The 20,102-nt window shown below is 44.1% G+C and overlaps 1 pseudogene; it reads left to right on the top strand.

The window, feature by feature from the left end:
- LOC136488821 (receptor protein kinase-like protein ZAR1) overlaps positions 1–20,102 on the top strand; it is a 77,553-nt pseudogene continuing 57,451 nt past the window's right edge.

Consider the following 20,102-nt stretch of genomic DNA (forward strand, 5'->3'; position numbering starts at 1 on the left):
ATGGCGAACTCAGAGATGAGACGGGCGATGATGCACCGCGGGAGATCCGAAGAGGATGTTGTGAGGATGATGTGGTCGACATACAGTAGCAAGTATGCTATCTACACTCCATCTTTGAAGATGAAGAGAGAAGCATCAGACTTTGCCACAGTGAAACCGTGCTTGCTAGATGTAGGTGGGCAAACCGCTGATGCCACGTGCGACTGAGCCTGCTTGAGTCCATACAGTAATTTCTACAATAGGCAGACATAGTCAGGGGTAGATGTGCGTAGACGGTTTCCTTAAGGTCACCATGAAGGAAAACATTCTTCACGCTAAGCTGATGAATTGGCCAGGAGCGTGAAGCAGCAATGCTAAGCACAGTCTGGATGGTAGCAGGCTTGATGACCGGACTAAGGTCTCATCATAGTCGACACCATGCTGCTGGGAGAAGCCACGAAAAACCCCAATGAGCTTTGTGGTGTGCAAGGGACCCGTCAGCATCATATTTGTGCTTGAAGAGCCACTTGCCTCTCACAATGTTGGCAACCGGTGGTCGAGGAAATAAATGGCATGTGTCGTTGTTGAGAAGAGCCTAGTACTCATCCACCATCGCAGCACGCCGGTTGGGATCAGCCAACGCATTGCGATAATTAGCGGACATCAATAGAGATGTCGATGTTGCAGACAGGCAGCACAACACCTGTCCATGTGCGTGTCATCATGCGATGGAGCAGGGAATTGGCCGGTGCAGGCCCCTACATAGGCCGATGAGAAGGTGCAGGGGCTGCAGCAGCCTTGAGCCGTCCGTGCAGCAATATCCAAACGCTGAGGCCCGTGCACAACCCGAAGTAGCGGAGGCCTGCCGGGTGGCAGCGCAGGTGGCTAAGGGGCAGCCAGCGCACTAGGTCAAACCACCGACAGACAAATAAGTAGACGCAACCGTGCTGGTGGACGGCCGAGCTCCAGCGGGCACAAGTGATGAAGGCGAAGAAAATAGATGCCGATACACCTTGCTGCTGAAACGCCGCTGAGCCGACGCTAGTGCTGGTGACGGGGGGCAACGCTGATTGGTGGGGTCAAACTGGCCAGTCCTGCCCGGAGGTGTAACAGGGGCAGGTCCAGGCGACTGCTTAGGATGACCGACCCCAGCTATACTAGCAGGCCAGCCGGCTGGTCGGCAGGGACTGCCGGTTGGACAGAGGGCCAAGCAGGGCCAGCCATGACGATGGTCGGATTGTCGAGGTCCTGGGGCAACGGCTGCTCAACCTCTGTAACAGAGGGAGCGACCGAAGTAACATCCTACAGAAGAAAGTCAAGCGAAGATGCCGGAGACGTGGCAACAGCAAAAGGAAAAACCGACTCATCAAACACAACATGTCAAGATATAATCACACGCGGAGATGTCAAGGCACCAATAACCCTCAGTGAGAAGATGGATAGACTCATCAAACACAATATGTCAAGATATAATCACACGCGGAGATGTCAAGGCACCAATAACCCTCGTAAGAAGATGGATAGCCTAGAAAACGCACGCCGCGGAGCGAGGTGCAAGTTTGTGGGGAGTCGTGGCACTAAGGTATAATCTCCGCGCTCGCCGTCACGCTTAACCTCTCCCACAACCACCTCTCCGGCGGGGAGCCCCTCAAGCTCGGTCGCCTCCCGACCACCGTCCACGCTCGACCTCCGCTTCAACAACCTCTTCGGCGAGATCCCGCAGTCTGGCTCCCTCGCCAGCCAGGGCCCCACCGCGTTCCTCAACAACCCAGGGCTATGCGGCTTCCCGCTGCAGGTCCCCTGCCGCGCCGCTCCTCTCTCGTCGTCTTCGTCCCCACCGCCTCCCGTTGTCCTCTGCCGCTGCTTCCAACGGCGGCGCGGGCGGTGCACGGTAGCCGATCAAGACCAGCCTCATCGTGCTCATCTCGGTGGCCGACGCGGTGGCCGTCGCGTTAGTCGGTGTCATCGCAGGTCTACATGTACTTGAAGGTCTGGGACCAACGCCGGGCCACCAAAGACAAAGGCGACGACGACGAGTACGACGAGGAAGGGTGCGGCCTGTTCCCTTACCCGTGCTGCATTCGTGCCGACGCGTGCGGCGACTCGTCCTCGGAGTGCTCCGAGCACGACGGGAAGTGCAATGGTGGCGGACGAACAGTGGCGGAGGCACAGGGTATGCCAGGTATGCACTGGCATACTCTGTGGCACGGATGAATATACTATTATATATTGTATTTGTATACGTATTTGTATTTGTATTTATGTAAAAGAAAAAAAAACTTACCTGGAAGCGCATCACGCCGCCACGAAAGTCGAAAGGCCCACTTGAGGGTTGAGGCACCAGACGCCAGTCCCCACGTGGCCCACGTAGCAAAGATAAAGAAGGGGTTCACGTAAGTGCACGTCGCCGCAGAGCTGGATGGAGTCGCAGCGCACGAGCTTTTATGTCAGACAAAGAAAAAACGAGATTGGGCTGCGTGGGCTGCCGCATGAACACGTCCACTCGTCCAGGTCCACCAGGTTGGGCTGCCGCATGAACACGTCCTTCGTGGCGGCGCACAGGCTGCGGATCTCGTTCTCACCCTCGCCCAGCTGCGCCTGCTTGTTCCCCGCCTGGCGGCTGCGCCACGTGTCCTAGAGCAGGAGGCGGCAGATGATGTCATCCACAGCAGCGCGGCTCATCTCCATCCTCGGTAATCGTATGTAGGACGGACGATCCTGCTGCTGCTTCTCCTTCACTCTCCTACTCGAACTAATAGTCTGCGAATTTATGATCACAATTGTTCTGGTGAGATTCAATCTTTGTTCTTCGGCTTTTTAAAAAAAATCATGTGTACTTTAATTGCTAATTGTTTAGCGCTAAAATTATAGAATCATCTATCACGCGGCGAGGTGGAGGATTTTTCTCAACATCAGAGTCGATTTTGATTGATCTTTTTGTTCAGTACTCATATCATGTGAGTGATCCATAATCGTATCTGAGAGTTCAATCGTGCAAGCGCAATTTATTTAATTATTTGGCATTGTGTTCTTTATAATATTTATGCAGTTATGAAGAGAAATTGGGACATTGCATCTCTTTTTCAGAAGCATGCAACAAAGAAGAAGGCTGCGACAGCTGCTGCTACTTCTAATCCTGATCCGATTGAACCTGTGGTGGAAGAGCAGATTCATAAGAGAGTAGTTGAGGAAATTGTAAATCCTATACCACCGCCACAACCGTCTTCACTGCCACGAGTTTATGACACCAATCGCCTTCCACATGATCTAGGTGAAAGACATCCTATTCTAAAATATCCTGTTAATGATCAAGATGCAATTCGAAGAGCATATATTATTAAAGGTCCATTCAAACCTTTTGCACATAATTTCCCAAAAAGAAAGATTTCAGACAGGGATCGGGGATTCAACTATTGTTGGATGTATAATAATGATTGGCTTGAGTATAGTATTAAGAAGGATGCTGTGTTTTGCTTCATATACTATTTGTTCAAGAAGGGTACTGGGTCAGACACATTTACTGTTGATGGCTGGAAGAATTGGAATATAGGAGAGAAAGCACTTCGCAAACATATGGGTTCTAAGGCACATATTGCAGCTCAAGAGAGATACATTGACTTTATAAATCCCAAGGTAGCAATTGATTATAATATTGACAAGTGGAGTGATGAGGATCTTCATCTTTATAAGAAAAGATTGACTTATTCACTTAGGTGTATCAAGTTTCTTTTACATCAAGGGATGGCGTTTCATGGACATGATGAAAGTGAAGAATCTAGCAACAGAGGGAACTTCATTGAACTTTTGAAATTTCTTGCCGAAAATAGTGAAGAAGTGAAGAAGTATGTTTTGGACAATGCTCTAGGTAACTGTACCTTAACTAGCCCAGACATACAAAAGCAAATTATTCACTGTTGTGCCCTAGAAACTAGAAAGAAAATAATTGAAGAACTTGTGATGAGCCCTATGCAATTTTAGCTGATGAGTCTAGTGATATATCACATAAAGAACAACTAGCTCTTTGCTTGCATTATGTTGATAAATTGGGAATGCCATGTGAGCATTTTATTGGAGTTGTTCATGTAGATGATACTACATCTTTATCACTTAAGGATGCAATTGAAGCTTTACTTGTTAGTCATGGCTTGACTATGACTCAAATCCGTGGTCAAGGATATGATGGGGCTAGCAACATGAAAGGAGATATTAAAGGGTTGAAAACATTGATCATGCAAGAATCACCTTCTGCTTATTATATTCATTGTTTTGCTCATCAACTCTAATTGGTTCTAAAGGCCATGTGAGTTCTACCCAAAGGAGTTCTCAAATAATAATTTGCTCAAACTTGAGTTGCAGCTAGATAATTATATTGATGACATGAGACATGATGATAGCTTCAAAGGTTTAGATAATATTGTTGATCTCTCAGTTAAGCTTGTTGAAACAAAGAGGCACAAAGTGTATGATATGGTTTATGAGCTCCTCAAATTGGTATTGCTTCTACCTGTGGCAACGACAAGTGTTGAAAGAGTATTTTCTGCAATGGTTTTTGTGAAAACAAAGTTAAGAAATAAAATGGGAGATAGTCTTCTAGATGACTGTCTAATCACTTTCATTGAGCGGGATATTTTCTTTGAAGTCGATAAAGATGATATAATCAATATATTTATGTCCCTTCGAAAACGTCGAATAAAATAGTCACAAAAATAGCATTGTAAGTCTCTGGTTCTCTTTTATGCCATATTTTAATTATTGATATGGCTTTTGAACTATTTATACTATACTTAGTGGATGGTTTGAACTTAATTCATGAATTTAAACCTTATTGTGTTATTTAGTGCATATATACCGAATCATGTTATCAATTTTACAATTATTACCGAATTGCTGAAATGGATTTACTGAATTGTATATGAAAATTTTTTGACGACGTACCCCGCCACTGCGGACGAACAGGAGGAAAATTTTTTGACGACGTACCCCGCCACTGCGGACGAACAGGAGGAACCGGGGAGGCCGGTGAACTGGTGGCGATCCAAAAGGGGTTCAGGATGGAGCTGGACGAGCTGCTGAGGTCGTCGGCGTACGTGCTGGGCAAGGGCGGTAAGGGGATCGTGTACAAGGTGGTGGTGCACAACGGCACGACGCCCGTGGCCGTGCGCCGGCTCGGCGGTGGCGCCGCGGCGCCCGAGCGGTATCGGGAGTTCGCCGCGGAGGCGGGCGCCATCGGGCGCGTGCGCCACCCCAACGTCGTAAGGCTGTCCGCCGACGAGAAGCTCGTGGTCACCGACTTCATCAACAACAGCAACCTCGCGACAGCGTTGCGCGGTGAGTGCCTACTGCCTACCCATCCTCTGCCAATGCCTTCGCGGTTACTAGCTTCTCTGGGCATTTCATATCTTCGGGCTCAGATGTCAAGGACACGGCTGGGCGTACCGGAAATACCAGTCCGGATGTGGACTCTAGTAGAACGTCTGTAGCTCGTGCACACAATATGAACAAATCAAGCCCAAGCGAGGTCGTTGGATTGTGGCTTCTTCGTTACCATCGATGGAGACGAATCCGTGGCCGAGGACGGGGTGGAACCGTGGAAGTGATCATGTCCTGTAGGACCCCAAGTCCCAAACAATTCAGTGGAAGCTACTGTTTAGAGTGGCCCAAAGCCTCAGCTAGAAAGTGGTAGTCGACGCTCGACGCATTGGCCACGGAAGAAACGCATTGGTCCCATGTGCTCTCGTCAGGGCACTCGCAGTGGTATAAGTTAGTTATTAGTTCTAAGCCAACCTCTTCAATAGTACTAGCTCTTAACAATGACTCATAGTATAATTAGGTCCACATGACACTCTCATATGATCTTAGAATATGTGTATGAAACTAGCTTTTGATCAAGAGCTAACTTTTCTCTCTCTTCTATTAAAATATGAAAAAAAAATGCTAAGAGCCAGCTTATGAGTCAGCCATTGCGGGTACCCTTATATCCTACTCCATACAATTGTCACCTAGGTAAACCGGAGAGAGAACCGGATCGATGACTCAGGCCCAGTTTGAATCTATAGAGTTACTAATAGTTACTCTCTCCATTTCAGATTGATTTTCTTGATACCTAATTATTAGCTTTTGCTATGTACCTAAATATACATTACGCCTAAATATATAGTAAAAAACAATGTGTAGAAAAAGTAAAACATTTTATAATTTGAAACGGAGGGAGTAGCTGCTAATAATTAGCTTTTTAGATCCAAATGGATCTCATTAATAGTCTACCTAATTGTTATAGCTGAATACTCAACTAATACCTAGTTGAGCAAAACTAACCAATACCAGTTAATTAGCAATTAGCTATTATCTAGGTAACTATTAGCAGCTAATGGATCCAAATAGAACCTTAATCAATCGAACAACATTAGCATAGGAACCTACTATGCAATATCTCTTTTTTTAACAGACACTAAAAAAAAATTTTGTAACGTGTGAAATAATATCTAGTATGAAATTCTTGCACCCATTTATTATCCCTGAAAAAGGTACCTCTAAAACTTGGAATTGAATTGAACTAGAAAATCTAGGCAGGACCTTTTGTTTCGGATAGGGTGTTGGCAACGGGGGAGAGAGCGGATGGCATCGATTGTGCACTTATGCCATCCGTTGGAAGGATGTCAGCAGAAATCTAGAGCGATGATAAGCTAGAACGGTAACAAATGTTGTGTCGGTACCAACCAAATATAAAAGACAGTAGGGAGAGCTCACCTGTCAGTAATACGTCGAAAACTAATGGAGATGCGGTCTAAACATTTTCAATATTGTCCCAAAAGAAACTATCCTCTGGATCAGAATTAGGCATTGTACAATGAGGTGCCAAGCTAAACAATGTTAGAAGAAGAAGACAAGACATTAAAAAAACCGAAATCCTCCAATAGCTACCGGAGAGGTAGGAAAGAGAAAACCCAGAGATAGAGAAATGTGGCTATGTTGTGTGGTGGGAATAAAAAAAAATTATTCGGTAATGGGTTCCACTTGTTCCTGTTGAAGAGGAGCTAAACAATTGCAGCATTTTTACTAAGTTTCAATAATAGAATACTCCGTATGTTAGTTCTTTGATGGATTGTACTCCTACACCATCAGTACATGGCCTAACGATTTAAGGGACAGGCACAGAGCCCTGCCGCGAATTGGCCATGGATTCGCCATAACGGTGCAGAGGCGAAACTGAGCTAAAAAATTTTTTTCGAAAACGACCAGCCGGGAGTGTAGATGCGGTTGTCCGTGCATCTGGCATGCCATGCAAGGACCACGGTAATAAGCAGCAAATGTCACCTTTCTTGTCCCTGTCGTGCACGGTCATTAGCAAACGAATCCGAACAGTCTTTGGTCGATAGATGAGAATGTGGGAACCAGAGAATCAGGTATCACGTGAACTTGGTATCTGGACTTCTGGAGGATGTCCCTTGGTGCGGTAAATTGCAGTGCTCTACACACTCTACGAAACGAGCAAAACACCCAGAATTGCAGGGTTGGTCCGTCTGACTGAACCGGAACAGGGGAGGCCAAAAGGCCACTGCCCTCGGTGTTTCTGGCAAGAAACCATGTAGATACAGCAGGGTCATGGACTAACAGGTAGCTGCAACCATGTTGGCATGTTGCACGTCTAATAAAGCCTCTCAGAAGAGCGTCGGTAATTGGTAGAATGCGCGAACGAGAAGAGCGTCGGTAATTGGTATGCGCGGACGAGATTAGCGAGAGGAGAAAGGAGCTTGGACCGCGTGTACATTTTCTTTTAATTTAAAGCAACCAACAGAAGATCTATCGGGCGTGTATATTAATAAAAAAGATATACACAGTTCAAAGCTAACTCTGTTCAAATTCCGGGTGCTACGTAGTATGGATTATTAAATACTTCTATTCAATGATACTCCAAATGTAGAGCCTGTTTGGAAGAGCATTCGGAGCAGTTTTTAGGAACAAGTCAGGAGAACCTATGCCAAACAGATTATTCTAGAAAATCATAGACAAACATTTTTTTATTCAAAGAATTATTTCTCTCAGAGAACCAATTTTCATAAATAATCTAGAGTATGAGGAGCTCGGGACCCGTAATTTTCGCTGAAATTTGTGGTGCAAAGCACTTCACGACCAGTCATGCTAGCAAATACGATGGTACGTGACAATAATTCACCCAACTACGAAATCCCTCTCTAAATTTGAAATTTGGAATATCCACACCCTTTGCTGGGGCCGGGGAAGCCATGTTTTACCCAGCTTTATTAGAAAAGCGTAACGAACACCATGGTCCAGCGCTGGGGCCTCCAGCTTACACTGACAGCATATTGAACAACTAGAAAAGCAACTCGACTTAGTAACTCAACAAAAGCTCTCAGCACACTCCGACTAACTCGACCAGACCTAACAAAGCAACCTGAGCAGATACATGACATCCAGGAGGGGGGTAAACTACACAGCAGTAGACGCTTGTGTTGAAAGCAGATTTAACATGTCTTCCGCCATTGGCTTCATCTTCGGCTTGAGGAGAGGGCGCCAGGTCTTGGATAACATCAGTTGTTCACCTGTGATCAACTTCTTTCGACTAAGGGGTAGTGGCGGAGCCTCACAAGGCGAAACTGTGCGTTGCCCCCTTGCCTCTAACAAAAGAAGAGTGAAAGCTTACGAATCCCTGATGTTATTAAACTAACACTGTGACTTAGTGCAAGAAGGAAAGGCAGGGATGACAAAAAGACAGGAAATGTGAAGTGGTAGCCACATGCTACTTCAGCTATGACTGAATGCAGGAGAAGAAGAAGGCAGGCGATGGGAAGCCGTGCCTATAGATGGCCAACGGGCCGGCCCGGCGCGGCACGGCACGGGCCCGTGAAAGCACGGCCCGATAGGGGTCGGGCCGGCACGACACGCCGGGCCTCCTGGGCAGTGCCTCTTAGGGCCACGGGCCTGGCCTTCGGCCCAGGCACGGCACTATGGGCCATTTTTCGTGCCGTGCCGGCCCACTAAGCACAACCAGAATTACGGGTCGTGCCAGCCCACGGCCCGTTACCCTTGCATTCACAGAATCAAACAGAATCAATGTCGAAATGTCAAATACATTCATAGTTTCATACTTTCATTTCATTCACAGAATCATACAGATACAGAATCAAGGTCCAAATGTCCAATACATTCACAGTCCAACAGAGATATCAAACTCCAAACTCCAAAGCCAACAGATAATAGAAATAACCAAAATGAGCTATTTAGTGCAATGCTGCCTCATTAAAAACCTTTCTAGGTAAAACTCACCCTTGTGAGAAATCCTAGAAAGAAAAAAAGAGTGCAGCCAGCTCTTAATTAAGCCTTACCAACAATTATTTTAATGATAGACAAGTCTTTCACAGTCACTGACTCTTTCACAGTCACAAATCACACACACACTCAAGAGTCAAGTCTCAACCTCACTGAGTACCAGGAGCACCACCAGCAGCTTCATCTTGATCAAGGTACAAGTTCTGGAATGAGTCTTCCAGCTCTTGGTTGTCAACAACATGTTGTTCCCTTTTTTCTCCTAACTCCTAGTCCTTTATGCAGGTCAGCATCTCCACAGTCTCTGGTGATAAGCGTCGCCGCCGTTTCTCAATTATCCTACCTGTCAAACTGAAACAAGACTTCGAAGAGACAGTAGATACATGAACTGATATGATATCTCTAGCCATTATAGACAGGATTGGAAATGTTAGCTTGTGGTCACGCCACCACAGAAGTAGGTCAAAATCATCCTCATAAGAAGTGACATTATCACCGTCTAAGTAAGCTGAGAGCTCACAAACAGCAGAAGTAGATGAAGATAAAGTGGCAGGGAGAGGGGAAGGATCAACAACACCTGATCCACAGCTAAAGATTCTTCCCCATGCCTGCTTTTTCTTACCTGTATGATGTGATGGTTGTGCAACCCTTTGAGACCTAACTGCACCAAACTTGCTCTCATATTTGTTAAACAGTTTATACAATTCATTTTTGACATCAGCATAGTATGAAATGTACTCAGAACCAGTGTATTCACCAAGTAATTGCAGCACATTAAAGAAACCTCTCATCTTAGCTCTAGGATCAAGAATGAATGCATATGAATATAATATAGGTATGTCCCGCCAATATTTAAGAAATTTAAGCTTCATAGGATATACAATAGCTCTTATATTTTGATCTTTTTCACATGCATGCAAATGAGAAGCAATCTCTAGGATATGGTGCAGAACAAGTAGACTTGTAGGATAATAAACACCAGACAGAACAACAGTGGAGTCATAGAAGAGTTCTAGGAACTCCAATAACTTCTCAGCAAAATACCAATGATTCGTAGTCAACAATTGTGAACCATAATGGGAATTAATGAACACAGAAAAGACATTCTTGTATGGAAGCAAGTGTTTAAGCATCAGGTAAGTAGAAATTCCATCTAACATCCATATCCAAGCCAAACTTTCTAGGTCTAACACCCTTAGTATTACAGTATTCCTTGAACAATGCAATTCTTTGATTAGAGGAATTTAAGAAGTTAATTGCAGTTCTAAAATCTTCTGTGTAAGGTTTCAACCTCTTTAATCCAGATTTTATAATGAGATTAATGATATGACAAGCACAACATTGATGTACAAGATTGTACTTACGGTTACTAGGATCCAAAGGATCAGGTGAAGGATCAGGACCCAAGTAACCAGCAAATAGAGGTGTCAAAGTGTTCATAGCCTTAGCATTAGAAGAAGCATTGTCTAGAGTGACAGAGAAAATCTTGTCAATCAGACAATACTCCTCAACCACAACAACAATTCTTTCAGCAATGTTTTCACCAGAATGTTTAACCTCAATCAGCCTAAGACCAATAACCTTTTTCTGTAACTCCCAATCAGCATTCATATAGTGAGCAACAACACTAATATAGTCCTCCTTAGCATTACCAGACCAAATGTCTAATCAAATGGCCAGTGCCAGCAGAAGATCTAGCAGATAATTTACTCTTACACATTTTACAAATAGCAGCAGTTCGAATCTTTGAACCATTCACAGTCTCATAGATCTCATCAAAATCAACTCAAACACCAGATTTACGCTTACCAAGAGATGAGATACCATATGTGCTGTTGGAGCCGATCGGCGTCCCTGTCGCCGTCGCCGATGGTGCTGGCGCCGCCCCTCCACCACCATCGCCACTGTCCAGATCGATCAGAGCAGAGCCGCTACCGACATCGATACCCAACAACATAGCAGTGTCGTCACGGATGTTGTCATCGTCCTCGGGGACCAGCCCTGCCGCGATCAGGTCATCGTTGCCGGTGAGTGGATAGACGACATCGTCGTCATCCGCCATGGCGACCTTGACCGTGGACGGCTGATCTCCAGCACCGTTCCTCAATGCTGCGCATGGCCGTCGTGCCCGGTCAATGCCACAAGAAGAGGACGAGGCATCGGCAACCGACCTATGTGGCAGAACCTCCTAAGAAATCGGGCCCACGTGCACCTATCGTTGTCTTAACAGACCTCGGATAGCGTACACGAGTTCCCAACAACTCAACAGGTCTGTCGGGTGTCCTCGGGAGACCCGAATCATCCATGATTCTCTTTTGAAACAGGATCCCAATCACAGACATTGCAGATTACAACAGTTTATTCAAATATATATACCAGAGTAAAAGATAGCGGAAGTCTTAAGATAACATAGTTACAAACCAGTTGTTTTTAAACTTACAATACCATAAGTGTCATACAACCATAGTAGCGGGATAATATTACATTAATTTTATTTATCAAATAAACTAGTGCCTTGTCCAAAGGCCATTCATCACTCCTCATCGTCATTGACTTCAAACACAGTCATGCAGTAGGGACCAAAACAAGCCTACGCATGCGACTCACCTGCAACAAGGGTTAACAAACCCTGAGTACAAAGGTACTCAACAAGACTAAACCGACGCAACGGGTGTAAAACTTTAGGGATGCAGGGGTTTGGGACAAGGTAAGGATATAGCAAAATTCAAAGTCCTTTGCCAAAAGCTTAATATATTTATCCTATTCTCAAATTTTACCCCTAAGTCCTTTTAGTTCATTATCTCAACTAAATATACATTTCCCATATTCCATTCCTTCTCATGCCATTCTTTTCTCATATTTTAGTAATTCACCAGTCCAACATTGCTTCTGTAATGAAACGAGTCTCCATATCCGCGGAGCACCGGCAATTCAAATTGATTCAAGTCCCAGCTGGGGATTCCTTATCACACGACATATGTAGAACTTAATCTTGCATATATCAACCTCGCTACCGGATCCTCCTATACTAAGCCGTCTCCACGCCACCCGAGAGCACAGCACACCTCAAATCCGGCCATATTTCAGCCACGAGGGTACACGCTACTCCCGCCATCTCTCCACTCCCAGTGCGTGGGCATTCGTCTTAGTATCGGATTAGCCGAAGTAGGCTTACCGGAGTATGTGACCAGTACTACAAAGTGTCTCGTTTAGAAGATCCATAATGAGTGGCCTTTAAGCGACATAGCCGGCAACATTACCCAAAAATTCAAGGTAAGTCACCCGACTAGTCTCTAGTCATTCAACCTTCTTTCTTTCTTTGGCCAGTATGCCATCTTTGATTGTATCGAAACTTTTACTTTGAAAGCCTACCATAAAGCATACTAAGCATTCTACGCCTTTGTAAATGAAAACATCTTCAAGGATGGTAAACAATTATCAAGGTAGGTAATGCATCAAGTAGGTAACATTTGAATTAAACAACTTAATGCAATAAGTAACATAGGTGATAAACTTTCCAAAGTAAACAAGGTAAGGGTTTAATGCATAAACCGGGGCTTGCCTTCGTTGATGATCTCAGGTTCCGGATCAGTACCACAATTATCGAATCCCGTGACAACCGGGGATTCTTCCAGAACTTGCTCAACTAGAATTGTTTCATTCTCGGGTTCTACACGAAATGATAACATATGCTTTAACATGATGATAATGTAAACATGATGCTTTCACGGTACATGAAATGTAAAAACACCCCGCAAAGGATTTTATTTCACGGTACAGTTGCAAGCCAACAAAACCAACTTACAATCCTACCATCAAGAACCACACATGTGACTTGACCAAATGGATCTTGAAACCCTACTAGTCACAAAACATGACCAAAACAAGATCCAACACTAATCAAACACTTAGGGTTTGCCTTTATTTATTTTTGAATTAATTTGAAATTAAGCCCAAAAATGAACTTGTTCCAAATGACCTGAAAATTTTATGTAAGCTTCCTCATGACAAATTAGTGTACCAAAACAAATTTCATAATTTTTGGAATTATACAGTGACCTACAAAAATCATGAAAATTGCATTTTTCAATTAATGGACTGAATATTTGAACATTACAAATTTATTCAAATTTCAAGTTTCAAATTTTTAAACCATACTAGAACATGTACAGAAGCTACACACAAAATTTCAGAATTTTTGGAGCTATGAAGAATTTCCTACAAATTCCCAAAGTTTTAGCACTATTCACAAATTCAGAAAATACAAAATTGCACTGTTCTTCTTCCTCACTCGCACTGACAGCCAGGCCCCACTGTCAGTGACTCAAAGCAGACGCATGGCGGCGTGGTCAGTTCCGATCGGCAAAACGCGCCGGAGGTGATTCTCCGGTGAGATGGACTGCACCAACGTGATCTACACCATGTCGCGAATCTAACCCAACCCTCAGAACTGCAACAGGCACACCAGATGGAACCCTACGCCAGCCATGGCGACTCGGACTCGACGGCGGTCGACGTAGCTATGGCTACGGTGCAGTAGAGTCAAAAGAAGAACGAACATCACGCTCAGGAGCTCACCGTGATCACAAGGGTGTACTTGGTGCAGACGGAGGCGTACTGAATTGGCCTGGCCACGGTGAGGTGAGTCGCGGCGGAGCTTCGGCCGGCTCCAAAGAAGACGACGTCGCGCGGTGGCGCCGGACTGCTAGGAGCGCCACGATCAGGCTTGGGAGGAGCAAAAAGACGAGGCGGAGCTACTAGCGGATGCTAGTGACTTAGGATGCTACGACGGCGGTGAATTTCGCGAGCGCAGTGAGGTCGTCGGCGACGAGCAGAGGCAGGAAAGGAAGAGAGGGACGACGACGGTACGACTATTTATAGCCGGGAGGAGCTCGTCTAGCTTCGATAGCACACGACGAAGATGCCACGGCGATGGCAGCGTGTCACCACGCGTGAAAGCAGCGAAGAAGGTCGGCGGCAAGCAGCTCGATGGCGGTGGCGTCCTGTTCCGGTTGGATTTTGAATTTTGAAATAATTACAGAACTGCCACTGCGTCCATTTTTCAAATTACTCATAATTTTTCTAAAGAAGTTGAAAATCTCCAAAAATGAAAGTTGTTCAATTTTTCAAACTCTACAACTTTGCTTCTAGGAATATTTTCAAATTCTGCCTCCAGTTTGAAATTTGAATTTAGGGTGCATTTGAGCATTTGAATCATTTCAAAATTACTCCAAATTTTATATGTAAACTTGAAAAACTTTGAATACCAAAGTTGATCCACATAAAATAAACTCCAACTTTGCTTTTTGCCTCTACCCCAAATTCCACATGGATTTTGAATTAGTCAAAAGGGGCAAAAAGGACTTTTATAATTTGAATATGAATTCAAATTTGATTTGTCTTCCTTTTTCTTAAATTTTGATTTTTGACCAGTAACATGGCCCATTAGGGTTATTTAAGTCAAATGACACATGACCTCACATGATCACATGAATTTTGACCCTTGTAGTCATGATCTTTATTTAGGGTTTCGAATCACATCACATGAAATAACAACATTATGAAATAAACCTTATTTAGTGAATGCATTCAAAACTTTATACTAAATGAATGCTTTGCAATGCATATGATGACATGTCAAATTTTAGTACTAGGTCAAAACACCAGAGGTGTTACAACCCTTCCCCCTTAAAGAAACGTCTCGAGATTTAAAACTTAAGGCTAAGTAATGGAAAAGGAAATGTGTCAAGCTAACACATTTGAACTTTATTCAAAAGGTGAGTGAGGGGGTTTTCCATTCCGTTGACAAAAGAGACAAGTTACAATATAGACAAGGTATTGCAACTAGATAGAAGCGAAGAAGTCAAGAAAATTCTCTTCTAAGTAATCCTCAGACTCCCAAGTAGCTTCATCTTCAGTGTGTTGATTCCATTGTACTTTGTAGAACTTGATCGTACGTCTCCGAGTGACTCGATCTTTCTGATCTAAGACTCTAATGGGGTACTCGGCATAAGTCAAATCAGGTTCCAGTTCTACATCACCAAAGTCGATCTCTTGGTCAGGTACTTGAAGGCACTTCTTTAACTGAGATACATGGAAGATATCATGCACAGCGGACATGTGATCAGGTAGCTTGACGCGATAGGCGACTGGTCCACATCGTTGTTGGATCTAGAAAGGACCGACATAACGGGGCGCCAACTTTCCCCGAATCCCAAAACGATGAACTCCTTTCATCGGTGATACCTTGAGGTAGACATAATCTCCCACTTTGAATTCTAGCGGTCATCTCCTCTTATCAGCATAGCTTTTCTGTCGGGATTGTGCTACCTTCATATTGGCTTGTATAAGTTTAACTTTCTCTTTAGCTTCCTTGACCACATCCGGTCCAAAGAACCAACGTTCTCTAGCTTCTGACCAATTTAAAGGTGTTTGGCACCTATGGCCATATAGTGCTTCGAATGGTGCCATTTTAATGCTCTCTTGATGGCTATTGTTATACGAGAATTCAGCTAAGGGAAGGCATTCATCCCATTTAGCACCAAAAGAAAGAACACATGCTCTTAACATATCTTCAAGAATTTGATTTACCCTTTCAGTCTGTCCATCTATTTGCTGATGATAAGCAGAACTACGGATAAGTTTAGTTCCCAAAGACTCATGTAGACTTTTCCAAAACTTGGATATGAACAATGACCCTCTGTCAGAGACAATGGTCTTGGGTGCCCCATGCAGACTAAAGATTCTATCAAGATAAAGCTTTGCATACTGCTCCGCTCGATATTTATCTCTGACTAGTAAGAAATGAGCTATCTTGGTTAGACGATCAACAATAACCCATATTGAATTGTAGCCTACAGATGTCCTAGGCAACCCTACTATGAAGTCCATACAGATATCTTCCCACTTCCAAGATGGAACTGGTAACGAATGTAATGGACCTGCAGTCTTCATATGAACCGCTTTGACTCTCTGACAAATATCACACTTGGCTACATATTGAGCTATTTCTATTTTCATTTTGGTCCACCAATATCTCTTTCTCAGATCATGATACATTTTGTTGCTACCCGGATGAATGGAGTATCTTGTAGAATGAGCTTCATCAAGAATCTGCTTTCGCAGCTCTGGATTTTTGGGTACTACCAATCTATCCTTGAACCATACGACATCTGATTCATCAATCTTGAAACATGTTGGTCTCCCAGATCTGACTTTATCCTTAATATGGGCTATGCCCTTACTTTTTTGTTGAACAGCAATGATCTGATCTTTAATAGTGGACTCAACTGCAATATTGGACAGGGAACCTTATTCTATGATTTGTAAATTCAGATGCTCCATCTCTTGACACAATGTTCGTTGTATAGGTTCTACAATCAGACAATGACAATGACTCTTGCGACTCAGGGCATCGGCAACCACATTAGCCTTGCCCGGATGATAGTGCACTTCTAAATCATAATCTTTATTAAGTTCCAACCATCTTCTTTGCCTCATATTCAATTCTGACTGGGTGAAGATGTATTTCAAACTTTTGTGATCCGTATAAATATGACATATATTGCCCAATAAATAATGTCGCCAAATCTTGAGTGAATGAACAACAGCAGCTAATTCAAGATCATGGGTGGGATAATGTTCTTCATGCTTCTTGAGTTGTCTGGAAGCATATGCTATGACTCTGCCTTCTTGCATCAGAACACAGCCAATACCAATTCCAGATGCATCACAATAGATATCAAATGGCCTCTCGATATCAGGTTGTGCTAATACTGGTGCAGTTGTCAACAACTTCTTCAATGTCTGAAAAGCCTCTTCACATTCTATTGACCATACAAACTTAGTTTGATTTTTCAACAGTCTAGTAATTGGCTTCGAAATTCTAGAGAAGTCAGGGATAAACCGACGGTAATACCCTGCCAACCCTAGGAAACTACGAACTTGATGAACAGTTGTAGGTGCTTTCCAATTAAGGACTTCTTCTACCTTGCTCGGATCTACAGCTATACCTTCAGCAGATAGCACATGACCCAGAAATTGTACTTCCTCCAACCAAAATGCACATTTGCTGAATTTGGCATATAATTGGTGATCTCTTAATCTTTGTAGAACAATACGGAGATGTTCCGCATGTTCCTCTTTGCTCTTAGAGTAGATAAGAATGTCATCAATAAACACCACGACAAACTTATCCAACTCAGGCATGAAACTGAGTTCATCAGGTACATGAAATGAGCCGGGGCATTGGTCAGCCCAAAAGACATGACTAAATACTCATATAGACCATATCGGGTAGTAAATGCTGTCTTCGGCACATCTTCACGTCTGATCTTAATCTGGTGATAGCCCGATCTCAAGTCTATCTTCGAGAATACCTTAGCTCCTGCAAGTTGATCAAAAAGCAAATCAATTCGGGGTAAGGGGTATTTGTTCTTGATGGTGACTTCATTTAACGGCCGATAGTCAACACATAACCTTAAGGTTTGGTCCTTCTTCTTCACGAAGATTGCAGGGCATCCCCAAGGTGATGAACTGGGTTGAATAAAACCATTGTCTAACAACTCTTGTAGTTGCATTTTTAGTTCTGCTAGTTCTTTGGGTGGCATCCTATATGCTCTTCTGGACACTGGTGCTGTCCCTGGTTTCAGATCAATTCTAAACTCTACATCTCGGTCTGGTGGCAGACCAGGCAGATCATTGGGAAAGACATCCATAAACTCACATACCACTGAAATTTTCCCGACTCCTTCAACAATAGTTGCACAGACTGTTTCCACTGTACTCTTAGGAAAGGGAAGTTGGATGAGAAGTTGGGTTTTGCTGCCAGGTGCATTTACCCTTATGGTTCTACGCAGGACATCTATGATAGCCCCGTGTTGAGTTAACCAGTTCATACCAAGGATCACATCTATATCTTGATCCTTTAATATCAGCATATTGGTAGGGAACTCATAACCTCCCAAATCAATAGGTACATGCTGAACTACCTCCCTTGTACAGATTCGTCCCCCGGGCGACTGTATATGATAGGGTTCTTTTGTTTCCCCAATAGCGATCCCATGCTTCACAACAAATGTACGATTGATGAATGTATGGGATGCACCAAAATCAAATAAGGTAATTGCAGGGTGCTTAGCAATGGGAAACATACCCATCATAACTGGTTCTCCTTCTGGAATAGATTCCACTTGAGTATAGAAGACCCTTCCAATTTTCTTCTCAGCCTGACCCTTCTGATTGATCTGAGCATTACCCTTGTACTGATTCTGAGCTTGAGTAACAGGGGCTTTGGGTGCATCAGGATTGTTCTTCCTAGGATACGGACATTCTTGGGAAAAATGTCCGGGTTTACCACAATTATAGCATGGAAAATTGTGATTCTGGGTAGTAGCATTACGGTTTGCATTATTTGTATTATTTTGCTGCTGCGGTGCTTGATGAGTATAAGGCGTATTAGTTGCAGGGCGAATGAAGATTTGCTGCCTGCTTTGGCCTTGTTGTGGGCGGAATGGTGCACGGCCATGATTCTAAGGATGGTATACGATCTTCTGATGCTTTCCACTCGACGATCTGGAAGCAAATATTTTCTTCTTCTTCGCCTCCTTGTGTCAGCGGTAATTCTCCTCCGAAGCAATAGCAATGTTGATTGTCTCATGGTAAGTTGCATTACCACAAGTTGCCATCATGGTCTGAAGTTTAGTGTTCAGGCCTCTAAGAAAATGATTCTTCTTCTTCCTGTCAGTATTCACATACTCTATAGCATACTGCGACAGGTGATTGAAATGCCCAACATAATGCATCACCGGGTGCTCCCCTTGCTTAAGAGCCAAGAACTCTTCTAACTTCATGGTCATCACACCATCTAGAATATAATGTGCCCTGAAGGCATCCTTGAACTCCCTCCAGTTGATTTGGTGACCAGCGGGCTGTACTGCCACTAAATTTGCCCACCAGGCACCAGCAGCTCCGCAAAGTTGCTGTGCCGCAAACCTTGGTTTCTGAACCTCGGTACAGTGAATCAGCTCAAACTTTTGCTCTATTGTCCTAAGCCAATCGTCTGCTTCTAAAGGTTCGTCTACCTTAGAGAACACAGGCGGACGTGTGTCAGTAAAATCCACATAGGTTGACTCGTCGTTTCCATTATTACGACGGCCGCGATTAGGGTATGGTGCCTGCTGGTTTTGCGCTAATTCCCTTAACAGCCTAGCATTCTCTGCCGTTGCGTTGACGAGTGCGGCTATGGCATCTGCCATAGTCGAAGGCATTGGTGGAGGATTAGGGCACTCATCATCGTCGTGCGAGCCACTAGCACCAGTTCGGGTGATAGGACGAGGCATCTGTTAGAGAAACACATTTACTTACATTATTCTTTATTGAAAGCATTTAAAAAGGTTTCATACTACAAAGGGTCCTTATTTATTTTACATGTCTTGTATCCCACAAGATAACCCTGGTTTTCTAGGAAAGCAGTAAAGGAACTATTACTACTCTAAGCTTTCAGTCTTCTGCATCCGTGCCCATATCGGACGAAACCTCATCTTCATCTGAGAAGTACACTAACTCCTCAGGATCCTCCTCCTCTTCTTCATTCTTGACTTCTCCTGGAGCTACAATCATTTCTTCATCTGTAACTTCACCATCCCCATGAGGAGGATGAAGTTGAGCATACAGCATGTGGACATTCTCATGAAGAATGGCATTGTCCATCTCTAGGTCTTCTACGTAGAACTCCAACTCATGGACGCGTTCATTGGCCACATCCTCTCGTGTCTAGGCTTCATTCCACAGCTCCATGGTCATGGTGATGCCCTTTTGCAATTCCGCCAGCTCTTCTT

Source organism: Miscanthus floridulus, chromosome 10 (assembly GCF_019320115.1).
Source record: "Miscanthus floridulus cultivar M001 chromosome 10, ASM1932011v1, whole genome shotgun sequence".
Lineage (NCBI taxonomy): Eukaryota > Viridiplantae > Streptophyta > Magnoliopsida > Poales > Poaceae > Miscanthus > Miscanthus floridulus.